The sequence below is a fragment of the Oncorhynchus nerka genome, linkage group LG10 (assembly GCF_034236695.1).
Source record: "Oncorhynchus nerka isolate Pitt River linkage group LG10, Oner_Uvic_2.0, whole genome shotgun sequence".
Lineage (NCBI taxonomy): Eukaryota > Metazoa > Chordata > Actinopteri > Salmoniformes > Salmonidae > Oncorhynchus > Oncorhynchus nerka.
Window position 1 is genome coordinate 82,466,981 of NC_088405.1, and position 26,119 is coordinate 82,493,099.

Here is a 26,119-nt window from a genome sequence, read left to right on the forward strand (position 1 = left end):
GACAAGGTGAGCGCTACCATCAGTCCTGTGTCATGCCAACAGTAAAGCACCCTGAGACCATTCATGTGTGGGGTTGCTTCTCAGCCAAGGGAGTGGGCTCACTCACAATTTTGCCTAAGAACACAGCCATGAATAAAGAATGGTATTAATACATCCTCCGAGAGCAACTTTTCCCAACCATCCAGAAACAGTTTGGTGACGAACAATGCCTTTTCCTAAGTGGCTCGGGGAATTAAACATCAATATTTTGGGTGCATGGCCAGGAAACTCCCCAGACCTTAATCCCATTGAGAACTTGTGGTCAATCCTCAAGAGGTGGATGGACAAACATAAACCCACATATTCTGACAAACTCCCAAGCATTGATTATGCAAGAATGGGCTGCCATCAGTCAGGATGTGGCCCAGAAGTTAATTGACAGCATACCAGGGCGGATTGCAGAGGTCTTGAAAAAGAAGGGTCAACACTGCAAATATTGGCTCTTATGAAATGCTTGTAATTATACGTAAGTATTCCATAGTAACATCTGACAAAAATATCTGAAGACACTGAAGTAGCAGACTTTGTGAAAATTAAAATTTGTGTCATTCTCAAAACTTTTGGCCACGACTGTACAGATATACCAAAAAACTACTTAATTAGTACTTCAAAGTATTTTTACTTTAAACCACTGGTTAGGTGGAATATGATAGTGTGCCACTGACTACACTAAAAAACATTTTGGGAGGAAAAACAACCAAGTTTAGAGAAACCATTTTAATACCTGAATAGCACATTTAGGAAACATGTCTAAATAACGGGTATTTAGAAGGGATGGACCGACTCGACTAGTACAGTTGGTAATAACCAAACGATTCTTCTGTATGACCATTTTCCAGTGCATGGCGCATGCGTTTAAGTGTAGCCTAGAAGTCGTCAGGAATGTCTATCTGTATGAAAGCAGTTGCTTGACAACAGCGTTTCGAGGTGTGTACTTTTGGCTACATCTGTCTTCAAATATTGTAATCTTTCTGAATTGTCAGATTTGACCCTAAAGAATAGTGTGACGCATAGACGCATCCTCAGTCTTGTATGCATGTATCCTTGTATCCAAGGTAAGTTCTATGCTTTTCTTCGGTTTCCTAAATCTATTTACCGTAAGACATGAGTTATAATACATGTTTATTATATGTAACAAGTTGTGGACTGCTGATAAAATTCTGAATCTTTGGCAATGCCTGTGCAAAAAACATCCCAGTTAGCAATGAGGAATCGGCCTGAAGCGGCCCTCTTGCCGGGGCCAGAACTGATTGAATCGGCCCAGAATCAAAATGGGCCGATTCTGGGCAGTCATTCAAGTACACCGAGCGTTTCTGTCTACCAGAATTGAGCCGACTTTGCCGGCATCTTACCAGAATCTCCCCAGCTGATGCAAATTTAAATACATGTATACAAAATTGCCCAATTGTAATAATTTTAAATATTACTATCATACATTTTATACATACAAATTAGACTCATCCACAAAAAAACATTTTGTGTTGGAGGAAACGCCATACACATGATGACCGTGTCAGCTTGCATGCACCTGGCCCGCCACAAGAGTCGCTACAGCATGTTGGGACAAGGACATCCCGGCCGGCCAAACCCTCCAACGGCGCTGGGCCAATGCAGGTTTTTATTATCAAAACAATCTCTGAACCAATTATATGAATTTGGGGACAGGTTGAAAAGCATTTAACATTCATGGCAATTTAGCTCGCTAGCTTGTAGTTGCTAGCTAATTTGTTCTGGGATATAAACTTTGCTTTGTTATTTTACCTGAAATGCACAAGGTCCTCTACTATGACAATTAAACCACACATAAAACAGTCAGCGAATCATTTCTAGTCATATCTCCTCCTTTCAAGATTTTTCTTTGGACTTTATATGGCGATTGGCATCTAACTTTCATAGGTACCACGACAACCGACCGAACTCAGTTCATCTTTAAATCACCGAAGTGGGTATAACCAATGAGGAGATGGCACGTGGGCATATGCTTCAAAGCCAATGAGGAGATGGGAGAGGCAGGACTTGCAGTGCGTTCTGCACCACAAATTGAAGCAACTTCTATTTTAGCGCCTGGCAACGCAGACGCTTGTTGGTGTGCGCGAGCGGTATGGGTGCAATAATTGAATAACATCTATGTTTACGATGCGAGCGGTGTGTTCATGCTTTTCGACCTGTCCCTTGTAGTAACATATTAACACGTTATTGTAGTAACATATTAACACATGTAATAACGCATTCACTGACTGTTGTCTGCCTGTGGCCTAAGCATGATAAAATAGCTTGCACACTGTGTCATAAACCTTCCCCTCACCCCTGTCCTTCGGTAGATACTAACCGCACTGATACAACCCCTTACGGGGGCTGACCAAGATAACGTAAACACTGAAATTCCTAAACACACACACACACTCGACCCACTTCGGGATGGGCTCCAAAGACAAAGAACTCTGTCAAGAGCCAATGGGATACGGACACCAGGCTGGAGGGGACTGTCAATCACCTACAAGCAACCTACCAGAAGCCAGGACTACCAGAATCTACATATGTCATTTCAATGTATAAAATGGACTGCCCATCATGTTTCTCTCTCTCTTTTACTGATGGTTCCATAAGAACTAGACGAAAAGGGGCCGTGCAGCACGTTTTGCCAGATATCATTACGTTTGAATAAACGGCCTTTACTATACCATATCCGCCTTGTCCAGAGTCTCAACTTGGTCTCGTTTCTCATATAGCTATTCATCAACACCCTAAATTAATATAATTGGTTCAAAGTTTGTTTTGATATTTCAACCTGCTTGTCGTGATCGCGTTTGGTGTGGGGTCAAAATCAATTTGCGCAAGATGCCGCATGCGTGAGTGCGGTTTGGATATGGTGTTAGAGGGAGGCTCGATCCACAACATTATTTATGCTTATCAATTGGCTTGCACAAAGTATCAAAATACAAAAATACTACAGAGGACTCTTTAAGAATTTAATTTAAATGTTAATTTTCTTTTTTGATCACAGAAACAATTAGAAAATAAGTAAAAATAAATAATGAAATGTTAATTATTTAAAGCAGCCCGTGTAATCATCTGCCAGATAGTAGGCCCATTCGGCCCGAGCCCCAAGTAATACATTTGGGCCAGATAACTCACACCGGAATTGGCCCGAGCCCAATCCCTGCATACTAGCCATAAGTAATACTGCCTATGGCGGCCCAGAATCGGGCCACTTGACGTCAGCCGAGTCTGACTTTCAGCCAAGTGCCCCAACTCAACCTGGAATCGGCCCAAATCCATTGTGCTAGCTGGAATCGCATCACTGAATAATGTGTATAATTTATCGAATTCATGCAATTTTTGTTAGGCTACCAAAATTGCAGCATTACATTTGACCTAATCTAGCCTACACTAATTTATATGATGATGTTTGTATTAAGGACTATGATCATGCCATATTATTTCATGTTCATAAAAAATGATATAATTTGAACTGGGGACTTAAAGTTCTCAAACAATATGAGATAACATTGATTTTAAGAATAGGCTACATTTATCAGACTGGTGAAGGATTTAAGATGATTAAATTGACTTTCTTTTTACACAACTCAAATGTGACATGCTAGATAAAAGAAGGGACAGTGAATAGTAGTTTGATTCAATACAAACTCACCAATCCATTACAGACATGTAATTAGCTGGTGCTAATTGGAGAAACATTAAATATGGTGTGTAGGCCTATAGCAGCCAGACGCTAAAGAGGTTACTTTTGCTACATTGTATTGTATTCATTTTCTTTTGAAATGATACATCGACTGTCCCAAATTGCTTATTCCTTATAAATTAGTGCACTGGGCCTTGGTCAAAATAAGTGATCACAGAGCAGGCCTTAAAGCCTAATCTTGTTGATGTGCCGTAAACTTTATAGGTCTTCATCCAGGAGTTCACTGCTACAGACATCGGGTCTGCCGAGGTGAAGTTTCCCTAGGTACAGCTCTAGGATAAGCTTCCCCTCCCTCCCTCAATCCTAACCTTTACCTTTCATGTGAAAAATGCTAAACTGACCCAAGATCAGCATCTAGGACCAACATCTCACTACAATCTATAGGTATTTGGGAGCTCCTCATTTCAAACCCTTTTGTTGTGCACACAGTAGTGTGCCTGTAGTGATGGTGGTGGAAACATTTATTCTCACACATTCACCACAAGAGTAGTCTCCCTCACACCCACTTCACTTTCTCCCAGGACATACAGACACACTCTCTCACACATTTAACACACACATACTGTTTTAACTGTGTTGGGATAGTTCAAAAATTAAATGTCACCTTAAGGCTGTTGTTCTTTTAGTTTGTAAGCAGGTGTATGTTAAGTCCCGTGTCAGCTTATCTCTCTGCAGTGCTCCCCAATCCTGTCCATGGAGAGCTACCCTCCTGTGGGTTTTCGCTCCAACTCCTGGTGTAACCATCCTGATTCAGCAACACAACCAGCTAATTATTAGAATCAGGTGCGCTAGATTAGAGTTGGAATCAACCTACAGGACGGTAGCTCTTCCGGAACAGTGTTGGAGAGTCTTGGTGTAGAGTCATTGTTTGGGTATCAGCCCAGAGAGAATTGTGAGACCTCAAAAGAAGACCACTTTTAATGTGCATAATTTAAAAAAACAAAACAATAATGAACACCATAACCTTTGATATATCCTGAGGAATCACATTTTTTCATAATCCCTAAAGATTTTATGAATGTAGAAATGTGACTAATCACATAAAGTGAGACTGAGCAATTCTGACTCGTCAACTGGGGTGAATTTCAGTCAACTAAGTGACAATGTTTTTTAGGTTGTTTGTGAACAGTCACATTGAAGTCATCTTATCCTTGATGCAGGTGCTTCTCAAGAAACTGATAGGGACTGACTACAAAATTCTTATCTGATGTAGATACAGATTCAAGGTGCAGTGTTTGTCTTCATTGTGAAACACCATTAATCTGACCAATTTCACATAGAAATGTTTAGTTATAGATCTGTCATTCTCATTGAAAGCAAGTTTAAGAAGTGGTAGATCTGTTCGATGTGTGTTATTTATATGCTTCCTGTTCTTAAGTTTAGTTTTTGCGTCTTTTACTTTGTTTTGTACAGCAACTTCAAACAGCTGAAAATTCAATATGGTTTGTTATTGAAAGGATATTTCACAGCAGTTTAGATGTTACAATAATTCTTTACATTTATTGCTTTGTCACATAAACTGAAATTAGGCGAACTATCTGAATTTTCGCTACCAGGAAATGGCGGGAGCGATTTCTGCATATTGAACGTTTAAGTCACCTTTGTTTTTTAAAGAGAGTGGATATCCACTCTACTTTAAGGTATTTTTTATCAGGCTTTGTTAAGACAGGCATGGACACATATGGAGGGTTAGAAATGAGGGAGACACAGGAGGAAGGGTGGAGACAGGAAATGAACCCAGTTTCCAGTGGGGAGCCATGTGCTTGATGCCGGGTTCTGCATCACCTTTGCAGACATTTGGCATTTTAGTCATTTAGCAGCCGCTCTTATCCAGAGCAACTTACAGGAGCAGTTGTGGTGAAGTGCCTTGCTCAAGGGCACATCAACAGATTTTCACATCCACCTGACAAAACAATAGTTAATTGTGTTTCTTTCTTATACGGGTCATTTGTTATTTTCAGCAGTGTGACATTCATTTCCATTTTGGTCATTTAGTTTATACCAGAGTGATTTACAGTCAGTGCATTCAGATAAGGAAGGTAAAACAACTACATATCACAGTTATTGCAAGTAAAATCTTCCTAAAAAGCAGCAGTTATTAGCAAAATTGGCGGTGGTGCTATTAAGTGCAATAACAACAAGTACAACAGTTATGTGTTCATTTAGGGTACCACACAACATGCATTAATTATATTTTGCTTTGTTTTATGTTTTTTTAGTTGTTGTTGTATTGGCTTTGTGCCATACTGGCTGTCTAGAAATTACAGTGAATGGACGATATAGCCTAATATTCAATACCAAACGGTATTCTGTACGATACCAACTGCCACGTGTGACACCAATGACACTATTAATCCCAACTAATCTTCAATCTTAACATAGGCCGTCTGAAGCAGAACCACAAAGCCTTTTCTATAGGCGACAATGACAGATTATAGGTCCGCCTTGTCTTTGTGTTATGGACAGTTTGTCGCCATGTATTTGAATGGTACTGTAAGTGTAGCCCTTATCTGTTCTATACACTGGGATATGATGTAGTCAGCCCTTCTCTTATGGACCAACTGTTTGTTGCCAAACATGTTATTTCCATGTGAGGCTGCATGAAAACTTGTAGATAAAGGACGGTGTGTAGAGAGAGCATAGGAGTAGGCCATGGATATAGGAGCATAAATGAGATGTGTGCTTGGTTTATGAATTATGTGTATGCTATTAGGGGCTCCCGAGTGGTGCAGCAGTCTAAGGCACTGCATCTCAGAGCAAAAGGCGTCTCTACAGTAACCTGGTTAGAATCCAGGCTGTATCACATCAGGCCGTGATTGGGAGTCCCATAGGGCGGGCACAGTTGGCCCAGCGTCGTCCGTTTGGCCGTCATTGTAAATAATAATTTGTTCTTAACTGACTTACCTAGTTAAATAAAGGTAAAAAAAATAATATATTTTTTAAATGCTTAGGAGGGTTGGCAGGACCATAAAACCAATAGCTCTCACAATGTTCTCTTGTAGAATCTTTCTTTGTGTAAATCCATGGAATTTCTCTGGTTTGATATTGATCATAGCTCGTGGTAAATGATCACAATTTATACAGAGCACAAATTCATGGTTGATTTTTATAGGGCTTACCCCAATTAGTTGACTGATAGATTGTTTGGTTGTTATGCTGTTGGTCGAGCGAAATTGTTTTAGTTGAGCAGTAACACATATATACAGTACCAGTAAACTCATTTCAGGGTTTTTCTTTATTTTATAGACATTAAAACTATGAAATATCACATATGGAATCATGTAGTAACCAAAAAAGTCTTAAACAAATAAAAATACATTTTATAATTGAGATTCTTGAAAGTAGCCACCCTTTGCCTTCATGACAGCTTTTCCCCATACAAAAATGGTCTATCTTTTGCTTTCACGAGTAAGGCACCTCCAACATGCAGCTATTTTAGCATAGCTCATGTCTTTCTGTGGTGGTGAGTCAGCCAGCAGAAAATACGGAGTGTAGGGGTTGGTAATGATCTCTAGTTGCACAGTGATTGGCTCAGTGTTATGTCACTCATGGGGACACTATGTCACCACAAAACCTACGGGGAGAGCTCGAAAATTCAAGCCCCTTGGGTGCTACCATAGAGTTATATTAAAAGTGCCAATCCAAGAAGGCTCAACGTCACAGATAAAATTACGTCAAATCACGTTACATCTACCGTAGTTATAAAGTAGATAGACAAGTAGTCATCCTCATGAATCAAGTCCACAATCTACTGGCAAATCATTTTAAATCCTTGTCATATGAAGATAAATTATAGAAAAAATGTATTGGTGGTCATTGGACATAAACATTACACAACTATTTGGAAATCACAAATTCAACAATGAGTGGTTTGAAAGGAATCAGTGGCTAACTGCATACGTTGGAAAGCAATCACTAGCCTGCTATTCAGTGGAGTAGGTGTATGGTCTAGGTTTAAGGGTATCTTTGATGACTAAATTTACCCACAAGAAGGACCGCCACACCACCTTCCTGTTCAAGTGAGCACAGCACAATAAGGTGAGCCCAAAAATGTGTTGTATGCTGCTGCATAAATGATGTAATATGACAGGGATATATACATACTGTGGATAAGAAAGTAATACTGTGTATGCTGTCTAGTAAGCTTTTAGTAGCCCATGTGCCTCACCCTAATAATTTGGTTCCTTTCCCCCTCATAACTTAGCCTACTGTTCTGACTTAGTGGTGCACATGTAGCCTATAGTCTGTTTTAGAGAAATGTAATCATTGAATATTGTAAGAGCTTTCATTGTCTGCCTATATGCCCCCTTTATTTATCTTGTGGTTCTGGTATACAGGGAGAATACTGTAAAACTGGCCCATGATCTGAGTTCTGTCACTGTACATTTAAAAAGTGCTGAACAAATAGGTAAATTGACTATTTCCATTTTAGCCCGCTCAAGATTAAGTTTATTTCATTCCATTTACAAGTTTTGTCAATTTAGTCATTGTCCTTTGTTTGGAGCGCTCCTGTCAATGTTGAGTAAGGAGGCACAAGCATAGATGTAGGCCAATAGACTACCTGGCCTGCGCGCAAATGTAGGTATATAAATGTGCCTATTTGGGGATCTAATAGTATTTCTGATTGGCTTAACACAACACCACTAATGAACTGTGGAGCTTCTCAAAGTAATGTTTTCTTCACCTCAAACAGCAAGCAAACAAGTTCATGATTGAGATTTACAATAGTCCCTCAATGTATATGAAATATCTTTCCATCGCTCTCCTTTTCGATAAACTCTTGATAACCACTCAGCGTGAAAGGTAAAAATGTAATGTTCTGATCCAGTGGAAACGTCATAAAATAGGCCTACCTGATTACTTCTTATCAGTGCTTGACTTGGACTGAAATAGGTTCCGGTACTCATTTTGGGTGCTGGTACTGTTCATATGTAGGTGCAGGAGCACCACGATACTTTGAGCTAATACTCTATAAGAGGAACAGGAGCTCAAGCAGTTGAGAATTGATGCCAATTGTGCATCACCCCATGGACCTCCCGGTCGCGGCCGGCTGCGACAGAGCCTGGGCTCGAACCCAGAGTCTCTGGTGGCACAGCTAGGTGCCTTAGACCACTGCGCCACCCGGGAGGCTGCCCAGAATATTTTATACAATGTTGCAAGTTCACTAGCGCAAGCTTCGGGCCAGAACTAAGTTAATAGTTGATGCAATATTTAGTTTGTTGCAGACAGGTATGCGTAGCCAATGTGATTTATAGGACATTTATTTTGATCAGGACATTTTTCTACCTTGCTTGTTGAGTGTTTTGCGAATGTTAGAGGGATGGGACTTACTTTGCCTAGGAATACTGACTGTTTATTTGGCATCCAGTATGCTGAAGGTGCACCTTCACTACCAGCTGTTCCTACTACTACTTCCACATCCACTTCACCGCCCTGAGCTACAAGACCCTGGGCTGTGGGGTGGAGCATGCCCACCTGCTTTCGGATGTCATCCAGAACCTCCAGGCAGACTCCCGGGACTACCACAGTTGCTCCCTCTCCTTCCTCCTGTGGGCTGACCAAGGCCTGCTCAGCCAGCTCAAGGAGGCATGTTTTTCTCCCCAGAAAAAACTAAAGCTGATTCAAAGAGGGTTTGGGAGATTTCAAAACTCTTCCACGAAGGACCTGCATGTTTATCCTCAATGAAAGGTGGCTATCGATGAAAGGAGGACACTCTTCCGTTCGCCTATTAACGGAATGACATCTCCTCGACATCCTGGTCACGGAGGAGAGAGGGTGGAGGATGGACTTTTCACCAAATGAAACAAGGCCACAAATGTCTGCCACTTTGAAATTCACTTACAAACCAAAAATCAGTTTTAGAGAAAATATTGATGCACATTTTTTTCATAATAATTTTGCCAGATACTAAACATACGGTGCCTTCAAAAAGTATTCATACCCCTTGACTTATTCCACATTTTGCTGAATTCAAAATGGAGATAAACAATTCTCACCCATCTACACACAATAGCCCATAATGACAAAGTGAAAACATGTAAAAAAATAAATAAAATAAAATAAAAACATTTTTGCTAATTAATTGAAAATGAAATACAGATATATCATTTACATACCCTGAGACAATACATGTTAGAATCACCTTTGGCAGCAATTGCAGATGTGAGCTTTCTTGGTACCTTTCGAAGGGCTTTGCACACCTGGATCGTACAATATTTGCCTATTATTCTTTTCAGAATTCTTCAAGCTCTGTCAAATTGGTTGTTGATCATTGCTTGACAACCATTTTAAGTCTTGCCATAGATTTTCAAGCAGATTTATGTCAAAACTAACTCAGCCACTCAAACAATATGGAGAGTGGTACTCCGTAAAAAATACATAGTATACAATCGGTGACTCAATGTCATATTTATCCTGATACCAGATTCGAATTGACGCAACCCTAACAATATTCCATAAAAAATCTGCCGTTTCCAGCTACAATAGTCATTTACAATGTCTACACTGTGTTTCTGATCAATTTGAAGTTATTTTAATGGACAAAAAAATGTGCTTTTCTTTCAAAAAGAAGGACATTTCTAAGTGACCCTGAACTTTTCAACTGTAGTGGACGTTGTCATAGTTTGTCTATTTTATTATTGATTGATTGTACATTGGCTAATATTTTATTTTATTTATTTATCCATTATTTTACCAGGTAAAATTGACAGAGAACACATTCTCATTTACAGCAACGACCTGGGGAATAGTTACAGGGGATGAATGAGCCAATTGTAAATGGGGGATTATTAAGTGACCATGATGGTTTGAGGGACAGATTGGGAATTTAGCCAGGTCACCAGGGTTAACACCCGTATGATAAGTGCCATGGGATCTTTAATGTCCTCAGAGAGCCAGGACACCCATTTAACATCCCGTCTGAAAGACCTTACCCTACACAGCACAATGTCCCCAATCACTGCCCTGGGGCTTTGGGATATTTTTTCGACCAGAAGAAAGAGTGCCTCCTACACCATTTCCAGCAGCATCTGGTCTCCCATCCAGGGACTGACCAGGACCAACCCCGATTAGCTTCAGAAGCAAGCCAGCAGTGGTAGGCAGGGTGGTATGCTGGATGGTAAAGGTAGATTTCGCTCTCCCGTCGGATCCTTACAAGGCACCCGGACCCTCGTCCCTGATACCTCCGTCTCTTTCTCCTGCGAGTGACGGGGATGAGGGCATTTTCGGGCGTCTAAAGTAAATCATTCCCGCCCGACTCTCCAGTACGGGGTGAGTAATCTCTGTCCTGATATCTAGAAGCTCTTTTCGGTCATAAGACACATACAAAATACGTTTCAAATAACGCGAAAAAACATACACAATAGCACAATTAGTTACGGGGTCGTAAAATGGCAGCCATCTCCGTCAGCGCCATTCTCATTGTACAGTTAGTTGGTAAAAACCGAAAGATTCTTCTGTAGTGACAAATTTCCAGTGCATGGCGCATGCGTTTAAGTGTAGCCTAGAAGTCATCGGGTATTTGTCCAATATCGTGCGTAAAAGCAGTTGTTTCTTGACAACAGCGTTTCAAATGGTGTACTTTTGAAAACATCGTCTTCAAATATTGTTATCTTTCTGAATTGTGTCATATTTGACCCTAAAGAATAGTGAGACGCATAGCTACCATCCCTCAGTCTTGTATGCATTTATCCACTGTATAGACCTACCTTCAGTTGACAGCTACAGGGAACAATATTTGTGGTTCTACAAGGGTAAGTTCTCGGCTTTTCTTCGGTTTTCTAAATCTATTTACTATTTTCTAAATCTATTTATGGTAAGACATTCATTAGTAATAATACATGTTTATTAAATGTAACAAGTTGTGGACTGTTGGTAAAATTCGGAATCTTTGGCATGAATAACAATGCGAGTTGCAAAAACACATGGCATGACTGAATAATGTGTATTTTGTGTATAATTTATTGAATTCATGCAGTTTTTATTAGGCTACCAACATTGCAGCATTACATTTTAACTAATGTAGCCTACACTAATTTATAGGGATGATGTTTGGATTAAGGAATATGATAATGCCATATAACTATATATTCATAATAAATCATCTAATTTCAACTGGGGACTTAAAGTTCTCAAACAATATGAGAAGAAGGGATGGTGAAGAATAGTGTGATTCATTGCAAACACACCAACCAATTACAGACTATCAAGACACAGAACCATGTTGATTGGGTGTTTTATAGTAGTAATAGCACCAGATAATTACATGTCAAGTAGAATAGAGGAAACATTAAATATGGTGTGTAGGCCTATAGCTGCCAGATAGATGCTAAAGAGGTTACTTTTGCTACATTGTATTGTATTCATTTTCTTTTGAAATTATACATCGACTCTGTCCCAAATGGCCTATTCCCTATAAATTAGTGCACTGGGCCTTGGTCAAAATAAGTGATCACAGAGCAGGCCTTAAAGCCTAATCTTGTTGATGTGTGCTCCGTCACAATGGGATAGTTCCATGCCGCAAACATTTTATGGATCTTCATCCAGGATTTCACTGCTACAGTCCTCTGAAAGGCATTGGGTCTGCTGCTATTGGTTTCCGAGGTGAAGTTTCCCTAGGTACAGCTCTAGGATCAGCTTCCCCTCCCTCCCTCAATCCTAACCTTAAACTTTCGTGTGAAAAAGACCTCAATAGAAGACCCCTTTTAATGTGCTTAATTTTTCAAAACAATAATGAACACCATAACATTTGATATATCCTGAGGAATCACATTTTTTCATAATCCTAAAGATGTTATGAATGTAGAAATGTGACTAATCACATAAAGTGAGACAGCAATTCTGACTCGTCAACTGGGGTGAATTTCAGTCAACTAAGTGACAACGTTTTTTAGGCTGTTTGTGAACAGTCACATTGAAGTCATCTTATCCTTGATGCAGGTGCTTCTCAAGAAACTGATAGGGACTGACTACAGGCTACTATTTCAAAATGCTTATCTGATGTAGAGATACAAATTCAAGGTGCAGTGTTTGTCTTCTCTGTGAAACACAATCAACCTGATCAATTTCACATAGAAATGTTTAGTTATAGATCTGTCGTTCTCATTGAAAGCAAGTCTAAGAAGAGGTAGATCTGTTCTATGTGCGTTATTTATATGCTTCCTGTTCTTAAGTTTAGTTTTTGCGTCTTTTACTTTACCTTTAAGTGACCTTTGTTTTTTAAAAAGAGTGGAATATCCACTCTACTTTAAGGTATTTTTATCAGGCTTTGTTAATGGACACATATGGGGAGATAGAAATGAGGGTGACACAGGAGGAAGGGTGGAGACAGGAAATGAACCCTGTTTTCCAGTGGGGAGCCATGTGCTTGATGCCGAGTTCTGAAAAAAAGCATTGTTCACTAAAATGAAAGCATTGTTCACTAAAATGGTCTGTTTCCGTCCTGTTGGGGCAGGTCTATTGGTTACACAGCAATGTCTGGGAAAGTTTCATAATGATGATGTAGATCCTGCTAAGATTGTGCTGGTCTGGGCAATGAGTGGTGAGTGTGTATAATGGCAATTGGTGTATTATACAGCCAATGGTAGCACATCTTTCCCACTGCAACCTTGAATTGCTTCACCATTACTCTAATTTAGACATGTCTGTGTGTGTGTACGTGAGTACTCTCAAATATATTTCAAATTGCAGTGGTACTTCAGCCTACAGACACCATTAAGATTGGGGTCATATTTTGTTTACAAATGTGTCACAAACAACGTAGGATGTGCCACTTTCAGATGAGTGGGCTGGGACTATATATTTACCTGGAATTTGCTTTGGCATCTCTTACCACCTCTGCCACCATCGCAAGCAGTTAACCAATGTTTTCTGTTTGGTAGAAAGCTGAGTGGTGGGGCTGGGAAAGTATGTATGTAATGTAACCACTCTCAAATTCACTACCATGTGAGAGTTTCACTACCTTGTGAGTGGAACAACTACAGATCCACAGGAATGACCATATTTCAATCAATGGTATGAAAATTATTTTGGAGCTCAACCCCTGACCTTAATGGGTGATTTAGCGAGATAGAGAACTTATCAAAAATGCTGTTTTTTACAGAGAGTCAAGTGTGGTCTTGGTGCTGTTTCCTCCTCTGTGTGATTTCCGGTTTAGTCAATGTTTCACATCCAACTGACACAGCAATAGTTTCTTGTGTTTCTTTCTTCTTATACGGGTCATTTGTTATTTTCAGGAGTGTGACATTCATTTCCATTTTGGTCATTTAGTTTATACCAGAGTGATTTACAGTCAGTGCATTCAGATAAGGTAGGTAAAACAACTACATATCACAGTTATTGCAAGAAAAATCTTCCTAAAAAGCAGCAGTTATTAGCGAAATTGGCAGTGGTGCTATTAAGTGCAATAACAACAAGTACAACAGTTATGTGTTCATTTAGGGTACCACACAACATTCATTCTATTTTGCTTTATTTTTGTATTTTTTTTTGTTGTATTGGCTTTGTGCTTTACTGTCTGTAGAAATGACAGTGAATGGACGATATAGCCTAATATTCAATCCCAAACGGTGTTCTGTACGATACCAACTGCCACGTGTGACGTCAATGACACTATTAATCCCAACTAATCTTCAATCTTAACATAGGCCGTCCGATGCAGAAACGCAAAGCATTGGACCCGCAAAGCATTGTTCTTATTAACTGACTTACCTAGTTAAATAAAGTTAAAAAATATATATATATGCTTAGGACGGTTGGCAGGACCATAAAATCAATAGCTCTCACAATGTTCTCTTGTAGAATTTTTCTTTGCGTAAATAATAAGGCTAACCCCAATTAGTCGACTAGTAGATTGTTTGGTTGTTATGCTGTTAGTCGACTCAAATTGTTTTAGTCGAGCAGAAACAAATATATACAGTACCAGTCAAATGTTTGGACACACCCACTCATTCCAAGGTTTTTCTTTATTTGTACTATTTTCCACATTGTAGAATAAATAGTGAAGACATTAACACTATTAAATGACACATATGGAATCATGTAGCAACAAAAAAAGTGTTAAACAAATAAATATATATTTTATAATTGAGATTCTTCAAAGTTGCCACCATTTGCCTTTATGACAGCTTTGCCGCATACGAAAATGGTCTCTTTTTTTGCTTTCTTGAGTAAGGCACCTCCAACATGCAGGTTGCTCATTGCTTTCTGTGGTGGTGAGTCAGCCAGCGGGAATATACAGAGTGTCTGGGTTGGTAATGATCTCTAGTTGCGCCGTGATTGACTCAGTGTTATGTCACTCATGGGGACAACAATTCCAAGCCTCTTGGGTGCTAGGAGTTACATTCAAAGTACCCATCCAAGAAGGCTCAAGGTCGCAGATAAAATGACGTCAAATCACATTATATCTACCGTAGCTTTGATTGGACTGATGTCAACATCATACTTTCAAAATCTTAGCTAGCAAGATAGACTAGCAGTCATCATCATGAATCAAGTCCACAATCTACTGGCAAATCCTTTTAAATCCTTGTCATATGAAGAGAAATTATAGAAAAAACGTATTGCTGCTCATTGGACATAAATATTACACAACTATTTGGAAATGGCAAATTCAAAAATGAGTGATTTGGAAGGAATCATTGGCTAACTGCATACGTTGGAAAGCAATGACTAACCTGCTATTCAGTGGAGTGGATGTGTGGTCCAAATTTAGGTTTAAGGGTCTCTTTGATACCAGCATTTGCCCGCAAGAAGGACGGCCGCACCACCTTTCTGTGAGGACAGCACAACAAGGTGAGTCAAAACAAATATTGTATGCTGCTGCATAAATTATGTAATATGACAGGGAATATATGACAATATTCGATACATACTGTAGCTAAGAAAGTGATACTAAGTGTATGTTGTGTAGTTAGCTGTTAGTAGCCTACGTGCCTCACCCTAATAATGTGGTCCTTTCCCCCTCATAACTTAACCTACTGTTCTGACTTAGTGGTGCACATGTAGCCTATAGCCTGTTTTAGAGAAATGTAATCATTGAATATTGAAAGAGCTTTCATTGTCTGCCTGTATGCCCCCTTTATTTATCTTGCGATTCTGACTTGGTGTACAGGGAGAATACTGTAAGACTGGCCCCTTTTTCGCTGTACATTTCAAAAGTTATATTAACTATTTTCATCCTAGCTCACTCAACTTTATGTTTTGTCGATTAGTCATTGTCTTTTGTTTGGAGCGCTCCTGTCAATGTTGAGTAAGAACGCGCAAGCATAGATGTAGGCCTATAGGCTACCTGGCCTGTGCGTAAATGGAGGCATATAAATGTGCCCATTTGGGGATCTGATAGTATTTCTGATTGGCTTAACATACCACCACTAATGACCTGTCGAGCTTCTCAAAGTAATGTTTTCTTCACCTCAAACAGCAAGCAAACAAAGTATGTTTTAACATTATTTAGAATTACAATAGTTCCTCAATGTATTTGAAAAATCTTTCCACCTCTCCCTTTCGATAACCACTCAGCGTGAAAGGTGAAAATGTAATGTTCTGATCCAGTGGAAACGTCATAAAATAGGCCTACCTGATTACTTCTTATCAGTGCTTGACTTGGACTGAAATAGGTTCCGGTACTCATTTTGGGTGCTGGTACTGTTCATATGTAGGTGCAGGAGCTCCACATTACCTTTGAGCTAATATTCTATAGGAGGAACAAGAGCTCAAGCAGTTGAAAATTTGAGGTGCCGGTACTCAGCTCTGGTGAACTCCTGCCCAAGTCAAGCACTGTTTCTTATCCCTTGCGCAAATAGCCTACAGCTGTGTCTGTCCCAAGCTCACTGGCACAGGAAACTCTGAGAGCCCAGAATATTTTATACAATGTTGCAAGTTCACTAGCTCAAGCTTCAGGCGGAAGGAACTAAGTTAATAGTTGATGAAATGTTTAAAGTTTGATGCAGACAGGCATCCGTAGCCAATGTGATTTATAGGATATATTTATACCTTGCTTGTTGAGCGTATTGCGATTGTTAGAGGGATGGGACTTACTTTTCCTAGGACTACTGACTGTTTATTTGGCAGCCAGTAAGCTGAAGGTGCACCTCCACTACCAGTTGTTCCTACTACCACTTCCACATCCACTTCACCGCCCTGAGCTACATGGCCCCGGGCTGTGGGGTGGAGCATGCCCACCTGCTCCCTCTCCTTCCCTCTGCGGGTTGACCAAGGCCTGCCGGCAAGCTGTAGTGTCTAGACTCCCAAACACGACAACACTACTACGGTAGGACCTCAGAGGGAGGAACACATTGAGAATGGTGGTCGTTTGGTACACAGGCCTTTTCGCAGTTGAATTTGCTAAAATCCTGTGTCCTGTCCTCCGTCCTCTCTCGCCTCCTTTTTAAAAAGGCCAAAAGTAATCGTGGAGTGGCAGCGAGGTGAGGTAATGTGGACGAAGATATGCTTGTATGAAATTAAGCCCAAAACATAGCAAAATTACAATCTGTGTCAGTAGCTGTAGTTAGCTAGCTAACAATATAGCAAGGTGTTGTCATGACGTGGCCTTTTCTGGGTATAGATTGTGGGTTCCCCCTCTCTCACTCTCTCCTACACCCAGATTCTGTTATCTCAGATCGTAAATTCCTGGCGGAAACTCTCCCCCTTTTCATGTAGAGAGACCACAGAGTGAACAAAGTATTTCAGGTGGCCGAACTCCTAAATCCCCAAAATGGGAAAAAACAATATGTCCACTAGTGAGATGGTGGGAATGGTCCGTGGTTACTAAAGGGACATTATGATGAGTGTGTTTCATTTGGTGACCTCAGAGAGGACAGGAAACACATAAATATGAATGGGTCTCTGAATGGGTACATTTCTCAATTATGGGGTTTGCATCTAATTCTTGTATAAAATGAATGAGTAATGATGAAACTATTTGTGAAATGATGTAATGTGATGTTTAACCTTTAATGTGAGCATAGACATGATCAGGCGCCTTTTCTACTTTTACAAATAAAAGCCCCTAAGAAAATCCTCTTTAGACTGAGCAAACCCACAGCGTGAGCTGTGATTGTGAATAGTTTAGACCACGCATACCTCGATGTAAACTGAGGTGGCACAGGCTTGAGTACCAAGATTAGAAAACCATACCACGTGGAGAATTACACGGCTGGAAATGGTTCAACTCTGAGACTATCGATCCCTACAGAATAAGCGCAAATCATAGATACTAATTACTAGTCTGCAGCTAGAAATTATGTAAACCTGGGACAAGAATACCGACAACCGCCGAAACATCTATTCTATGAGAAGAGATGGTACTCTGAAGTACCCATCCTAACCACTAAAGACTTTGATCTTCAGGGAAACTGAAAGAGAGAGAGAGACTCGAATGAACTCTCCACCAGACGGACCGGATGCCAACAGAGAAGATCACAACGACACTTGGGCGTAAATATATATTCATTGCAATTATTCCCGAATGAGTGAGCGTTCATGTGCAAAGGATTAGCATTTCAATGAATATAATTATCAACTGTGTGTAGTGATCCCTTTGGTCTTTCCAGTTTCTTTCTCAGTCCATACCCACTTCCTGTTGTCCACCAAGCTGTCATATCGGCTTAGCCCACTAGGGACTCTTCCGTCAGGCCAAACTGTATGATTTCTGTCAGTCAATATTAATTTCTAGAGCAAGGGCATCGAGCCAGTAAGGTTAGAAATTAGAGGATAGATCTGTCCACCTACCGCGCTAAGCCAGTGTTGGTAGGCCACAGGCGTATCTGTTTTTATGTATGATGCACTCCGGTAATATAATGCTAGCAAAAAGTATGCCGAATGGGTTAATGTGAGACGTCACTAGTAAAAATCCAGTTCAATGTGTTATTGAATTCCCTGTGCTGTATAAGAATAGCCGTGGTTTCTGACGTAGCCAGTGGGTAACATTAGCAATACATTTCTAGTGCTAGGATACAATCCAGCTACTTATAGAAATTTGAGAAATAGAGCGTTTGGCCAAATGTGGGCAATTTCTGCCTCCCGCATTTCAGAACCGGGTAGGCTCAGTCATTATTAATTTCTCAAGCAAGGACAAAGAGCCAGCCAATTGAAATTGAGTAGATATTAGCTTGACGAGCGATAATTATCTTTCTCACATTTCCACGCGAGTAGAACACGGTGCATTTCGTTGTTTGCCGTGCATTCTGGTTAAAACATCTAAAAAATAAGGCAGAGAAATGGTTTGAACGTAATTACGTTATATGTAAAATCACCCTATTTTGTACTTGGAAGTGAGATTTCTGTACAAATAGGATAAGTTTAGCATGATAGGCTAAGCTAACAAAGGGAATTAAATGATACATTTTAAACGTTGCAATAGTAACCGAGATGAACCAACTTCCCAGGTTAAGTAAGGTTTAATTCCCAGATAGCCTATCCAGGTATGATTAATCATTATCATTGATTAATTAATCAAATTTACTTTTGCAAATTCATTCACATCCGACTCCCACATTACTGGTATAGTATGGATGGTTCATTAACGTCTATAAATATATTTAAAAAATTAGCTTCTAACGTATCCCAAAACCAAACTTTGGAAAAATGGGAAAAACATTTTTCCTTTCAAATGTTCTAATAATGTGCAAGCTATCAGAGGTGGTAGTCCCCACCCATAAAAGGATTGATCTCTGACCTCAGCAGCGATACCAACCCTAATTATGCCATTAACGGAAAAACAGCAGACATGGCGAACAACGCTCTCCAAAATCAAACATCGGGCTCGGGCCTCGTAAATGTTCTCTCCAGTCTAGCCCTGATGTCTTGCCATCCGAGTTTGGCATCGGTCCAATACCGCAGTGCACAGCTGAAGCATGAGCAGGTAATGTTAGACATAAGGGGACAGGTGGGGAGAACCGGAAAACCAATGACAAATGCAGAAAAGGGAAAAATTCTGCTATCTCTGGAACTGCCTCCCTCATGTGTCCCTCAGTCTTCTCCTCTTGGCCATTCGGCACTGAGTAATATGGTGCCTCTTTGCCAACAAAGCCAAAGCTTGGCTTCTCCTCTTGGCCTTTCGGCCCCAATTTTCCCACGGGAGGAAGCCAAACCTCTCCGCCCGCTTGTCACAGAATACCTTGACAAACTGGTCAAGAATTTCCCCACCTTTAATGCTGTTCCAAGTCAGCCAAACGATACTGAGACGTTCCTAGCTGACATAAAGGACGCATTGGATGGCTAACCGGATGCTACGGGTTCTGACAGAGTTTACCTGTTGAAGCGAACATCAAATAGACACGTGACGGGGTTCAATCAACACGTGCTAAATGACTACGCTAAACTTGCCATAGCTTTGAAATGAGAATTCAGTGGTTTTGCTACTCGCAAACATGATAGCTAACTGGCTAACATCGTCAAACAAGCTCGGAACGAACACCCACAAGCTTATTATCATAGACTTCGTTCAGCTTACTTTGGTCTACTCACTGAAACAGGAATGGAAGAGCTGTTACCATTCAAACAAATGTTTCTATCAAACATGTATCCCACCTTCATTACCTACTTGGGCCCTGCAGCCCACGTTGGCTTGCCTATCTTACAACTCAGAGAGAATGCAAGCACAGCTTTTGAGGCATCAAAAGTTCACAACGCTAAGAGCCCTGACCACTCGGTTTTGAAGTTTGACCAGGAGCACTCACTCCAGTTAGAGGGTGCATTATCAGGTATTGGAGCGTTGACGGTTTCAACAACGGTTTCTACCACGAAACCACGATTCCAATAACCTCCGCGGTCAAAATAACTGTAAAGTACGTCGCCATCGAAACGACTACCGCTACAATCGACCTGTTCGCTACGTTCCTGCACCCGATCCACACAAAGTGTCAGAGCACAAGGGTAACAAAGGGTTAAAGGACGATCAAAATGTAGACCAAGGTTCTCTAGAAGTTCCACTACATGAAGAACTAAAGTGAGAAACATTTGAGAAAAGGGTAAAAGATAAGTCACAAGGACTAGACAGGGAATTACCGGACACCAGGTTCGCAGGAATTAACACCCATAGCAAGGACGTTAAAATTCAAATTTATCTCGCTCGAGACCATATCCAGGGCCCGCTTGATCAAGCCAAGCCTACTCAAAATCCGAAAAGTCGATCTGCTTTCACCTTGAACAGAAATGGCACATCACGTCGTTGCGAATGACCACTCCACTTTGTGGGGAATATGTCCACTAAACACGAATCTAAACGCCCATATCTGGAAAGAGTCCTGGAGGACTGCTTAACTGTGTTGTTACCTACCCTTACCACCTGGGGGCGGCCTGTCAGGAAGTCCAGGATCCAGTTGCAGAGGGTGGTGTTTAGTCCCAGGCTCCTTAGCTTGGTGATGAGCTTTGAGGGTACTATGGTGTTGAACGCTGAGCTGTAGTCAATGAACATCATTCTCACATAGGTGTTCCTTTTGTCCAGGTGTGAAAGGGCAGTGTGGAGTGCAATAGAGATTGTGTCATCTGTGGATCTGTTTGTGCGGTATGCAAATTGGAGTGGGTCTAGGGTTTCTGGGATAATGGTGTTGATGTGAGCCATTACCAGCCTTTCAAAGCACTTCATGGCTATGGACGTGAGTGCTACGGGTCTGTAGTCATTTAGGCAGGTTGCCTTTGTGTTCTTGGGCACAGAGACTATGGTGGTTTGCTTGAAGCATGTTGGTATTACAGACTCAATCAGGGACATGTTGGAAATGTTAGTGAAGACACCTGCCAGTTGGTCAGCACATGCCCGGAGCACACGTCCTGGTAATCCGTCCCGGAGCCTGGCCCCGCAGCCTTGTGTATGTTGACCTGTTTAAAGGTCTTACTCACGTCGGCTACGGAGAGCGTGATCACACAGTCGTCCGGAACAGCTGATGCTCTCATGCATGCCTCAGTGTTGCTTGCCTCGATACCAGCATAGAAGTGATTTAGCTCGCCTGGTAGGCTCGTGTCACTGGGCAGCTTGCTGCTGTGCTTCCCTTTGTAGTCTGTAATAGTTTGCAAGCCCTGCCACATCGGACGAGCGTTGGAGCCGGTGTAGTATGATTCAATCTTGGCCCTGTATTGACGCTTTGCCTGTTTGATGGTTCGTCGCAGGGCATAGCGGGATTTCTTGTAAGCTTCCGGGTTAGTGTCCCGCACCTTGAAAGCAGCAGCTCTACCCTTTAGCTCAGTATGAATGTTGCCTGTAATCCATGGCTTCTGGTTAGGGTATGTACGTACAGTCACTGTGGGGACGACGTCGTCAATGCACTTATTGATAAAGCAAGTGACTGATGTGGTGTATTCCTCAATGTCATCGGAAGAATCCTGGAACATGTTCCAGTCTGTGATAGCAAAGCAGTCCTGTAGTTTAGCATCTGCTTCATCTGACCATTTTTTTATAGACCGAGTCACTGGTGCTTCTTGCAGAACACCTTCTGTATTCTGTTAGACAGGTAACTCTTTATCCACAATATAGCAGGGGATGTAAAACCACAACATATATGTTTTTCCAGCAGCAGACTATGATGGGTAATGTCAAAAGCTGCACTGAAGTCTAACATAACATCCTCACAATGTTTTTATCATCAGTTTCTCTCAGCCAATCATCAGTCATTTGTGTAAGTGCTGTGCTTGTTGAATGTCCTTCCCTACAAGGGTGATGAAAGTCTGTTGTCAAATTGTTTACTGTAAAATAGCATTGTATCTGGTCAAACACGTTTTTTTCAAAACTTTACTTAGGGTTGGTAACAGGTTTGTCTTTCATAATTTGTTCAGATATACTTGGATTTGTCGTATCAGCGGTTGTTGTTGGCATGTCATATGCCTAAATTTGCTAATCCTGCCAATGAAAAAAAGTAGTTGGCAATATCAGTCGGTTTTGTGATGAATAAGCGTTTGCCTTTTTTTTTATTAGTTCAAGGTGCTCCAAGGCTTTGTACTATCATTCTTTATGTCATTTATCTTTGTTTCATCATGTAGTTTCTACTTTTATTCAGTTTAGTGACATGATTTCTCAACTTGCAGTATGTTTGCCAGTCGGTTGTGCAGCCAGACTTATTTGCCATTACTTTTGCCTCATCCCTCTCAACCATAATTTTTCACTTCCTTATCAATCACGATGATTTAATAGTTTTTAGTCATTTTCTTATTGGGTGCATGCCTATTAGTAATTGGGATAAGCAATTTTGCAAATGTGTTAAGTGCAGCGTTTGTTTGCATCTCATGACACACCACAGACCAACAAATATTCTTTACATCAATAACATAGGAATCACTAAAACATGAATTGTATGTCCTCTTCTACACTATATTAGACCCAGCCTTTGGAACTTTGGTTTTCCGATATATGACTACTATATTGTGATCACTACATCCGATGGATCTGGATACTGATTTTAAGCACATTTTCTGTAAATGTTATAATGTTGTATTGCTACCACTGTATCATCAAATGTATTATCTAAGTGAGTTTCAGAGATAGTCAGAATATGAACCTTGTTTCTTAAGCTACATATGTTAACATGGGCTATTTTGAGCTCTGTTCTGTGATGCTTTTCATTGCTTTACTGGGAAGCTTAGCAGAAGTAGATATGCTCATGTTATTTATGTTAGTGCAGGGGGAGCTGCACACAGTGGCCTTCCTACTAGGGCACACCACCTCAGTACAAACAGCATAAATCTGGTTCATAGGCACATGATTGCTGCATACAATAGCTGTAGGATCAGCAGAGGCATTCAGGGCAGTTAGAGGGACATAAATTAGGTTACTTACATTGTGTCTACCAACGCCCCTGGTATAATGTACATTTGCTAAAGCATTATGACGACTCAGAGACACAATGGTAGGGATTAACGTATTTGGGCTTGGGGCATTGATAAGTCATTGTCTCAACGTAGCCTTATAATGCTGTGAAAGGATCCAGGAACCCAAATGATTTGGTTGGATCCCATATTCCTTATAAAACGTGTTTTGTTTCCAAAAGGTATCAAAATTGTCAACAAAATTAAACCCATTGAGCTGCAATAATCACATAGCCAGTTGTGAAGAGAAAGAATCCTGCTAAAACGTTCAATGCCACATTGAGCGCTGGAGCTGTCTGCAAGCACAGCTCCATGAGTGAGATTTCCAACTGCTCAACTCCGCTCACATGCTCTGACCCCCTCACATTGACTAGGTACTGGTACCACCTGTATATAGCCTCGTTACTGTTACTTTAGCTTATTTTATTTTGTGTTTATTTATTTTTGCAAATATTTTCTTACTTTAAAACAAATTCAACATTGATGGGTAAGGGCTTGTAAGTAAGCATTTCACGGTAAGGTCTACACTTGTTGTATTCGGCACATTTGACAAATAAAATTAGATTTGTGTGTGTTAGTGATGCTGAATTGTTTTTACATATCGGAATATTATTTTTGACAAGATATCTTTTTGACAATATCACAGTATTATTTTTGCACTAATTGGTTGTACCTGCACCAAAACTCCAGTATTTTTCCTTCATAGTTTGTTCTCCATCTTCTTTTTAAATAAGGAGCCAATTTGTTTTCAGCACTTTTATTTCCATGATTGACCAAAACATTTTATTATGGCTCTCTCATGTCCCAATATGTTTGGACTATGGAATCTCAATAAAATCACATTATTTAATGGCAGGGCATGTAGAATCGCAATACATATCATATCGGCACCTAAGTATTGTGATAATATTGTATTGTGAGGACCCTGGCAATTCCTAGCTTGTGTGTGTGTGTGTGTGTGAGAGAGAGAGAGAGCTTTTGTGTGTGTGTGTGTAGACCAACCTATGAGGGGAGGGAGGAAAAGGGCAGTTGTTACAGCTGACTGGTGGCTAGCTGATTGGGCGATCTATTAAATGGGATGTTCCTCTCTCTCTCTCTCTCTCACTCACTCACTCACTCACTCACTCACTCACTCACTCACTCACTCACTCACTCACTCACTCACTCACTCACTCACTCACTCACTCACTCACTCACTCACTCACTCACTCACTCACTCACTCACTCACTCACTCACTCTCTCTCTCAGGGTGAAACCATCACCACAAACACTCCAGACATGAGAAGGAGCAGGTGAAGATGTCCCTGAAGAACACCAAAAGTAAGTGATTTATACCAGTATTTGAATGAATTATATCCAATTCTATCAGTTTGAGAATTAACAGATTCTTCAGATTTCAGATAACCTAATGCCACGTAATTTAGTCAGTTATGACTAAACCAGTCATGGTATTATGTTATTGTATAATCTGCTGTTGGGTTTTCCTTAACATTAGTCAGTTCAAATGTGAGGGGAGGTTAGTAAAAAAAAAGGGCTTTTCTTTGTGAATATATTGAAATGTGTTGCTTGTAACGCCTTATTGTTAATAAGCACCCCAGATGTTGTCTTGTTGCTACTCTGCTATGTGTAATGTGTTGAAAAACAGTTCCGTTACCATTAGTCAAATTCCAGGACATTTTCACTGTCTTGAAGTTCAAGTTCAGTTCACTTAAAGTTCAGATTATTATCTGAAAGGATAAACTGATCCTGGATTGATATATACAGCCCCCAGAGCTTGAGTTTGACCAGTCTTTTTTTTTTTGTTATTTGTGTCACAGCATTGCACAGCATGTTGCTCTCGCCTGGGTCAAAATCGGCTAGTGAAAAATATTTTATGGCATTAAATTGAAATAACAAATGCCCTTGTGTCTTCAACACCACCAGGGAAATTGTTTTGTGTCTGCCTTTCTTTTACGGATTTTGACCCAGGCGAGAACGGCATGCTGTGCTGTGAAGCGTGCAAAGGGTATCTGTACATTAAAATCACCTCCCTGTGTTAATTTGCAGCATGGTCCAGAGTACTTGTACCTGTGCTGCTGCTGTGCTGTGTGTCCTACTACTATTCACATTTCTTCCTTCAGAGGTAAACCTCCCTTTTGTCTTCATTCAGCCACCTGGTCCTCCTCAAGGTCCTTCTGCATTTGACAGGATTTGAGTGCTACAGAGGATGGCAGAGTTTATGTAAGCACGGTGTGGCTTGTAAGAGAGATACAGGCTGCGTCTCATAAGGCACACTATTCCCTATATAGTGTGCTACTTTTTGACCAGGGCCCATAGGGCTCCGGTCAAAAATAGTGCCTATGGGCCCTGGTCAAATGTAGTGCACTATATAGGGAATAGGGTGCCATTTGGGACGTACCCATGTACTCTTTAGCACAGCTGGGGGGAGAGATTAAGCTTGGTTCAGGGCTGCCCTGACCAGGCACTGTTAGAGAAAGACAGAGGAGAAGCTCAAAGTCTCTTTGCATGAGGTGTTGGCCAAATGCAAACACAACGTTCCTTTGCACGTTATCTTTTTGGCCAAAATGTCAGATAAGTGGGTTTGC

The 26,119-nt window shown here is 40.7% G+C and overlaps 1 protein-coding gene across 25 annotated transcripts in view; it reads left to right on the top strand.

The window, feature by feature from the left end:
• The first annotated feature begins 10,836 nt into the window (after window positions 1-10,836).
• LOC115136122 (CMP-N-acetylneuraminate-beta-galactosamide-alpha-2,3-sialyltransferase 4-like) overlaps window positions 10,837-26,119 on the top strand; it is a 66,462-nt gene continuing 51,179 nt past the window's right edge. For 7 of the 25 annotated variants that reach the window (XM_065023811.1, XM_065023815.1, XM_065023806.1 and 4 more), the window contains exons 1-2: window positions 22,742-24,854; window positions 25,581-25,656. The gene's annotated coding sequence lies outside the window, so the exon portion shown is untranslated. Of the gene's footprint in view, window positions 11,012-11,248; window positions 11,494-13,905; window positions 14,049-14,814; window positions 15,533-18,088; window positions 18,176-22,741; window positions 24,855-25,580; window positions 25,657-25,683; window positions 25,755-26,119 lie in introns of those variants that run through there. The other 18 variants (XM_065023817.1, XM_065023822.1, XM_065023827.1 and 15 more) reach the window with 15 other exon arrangements.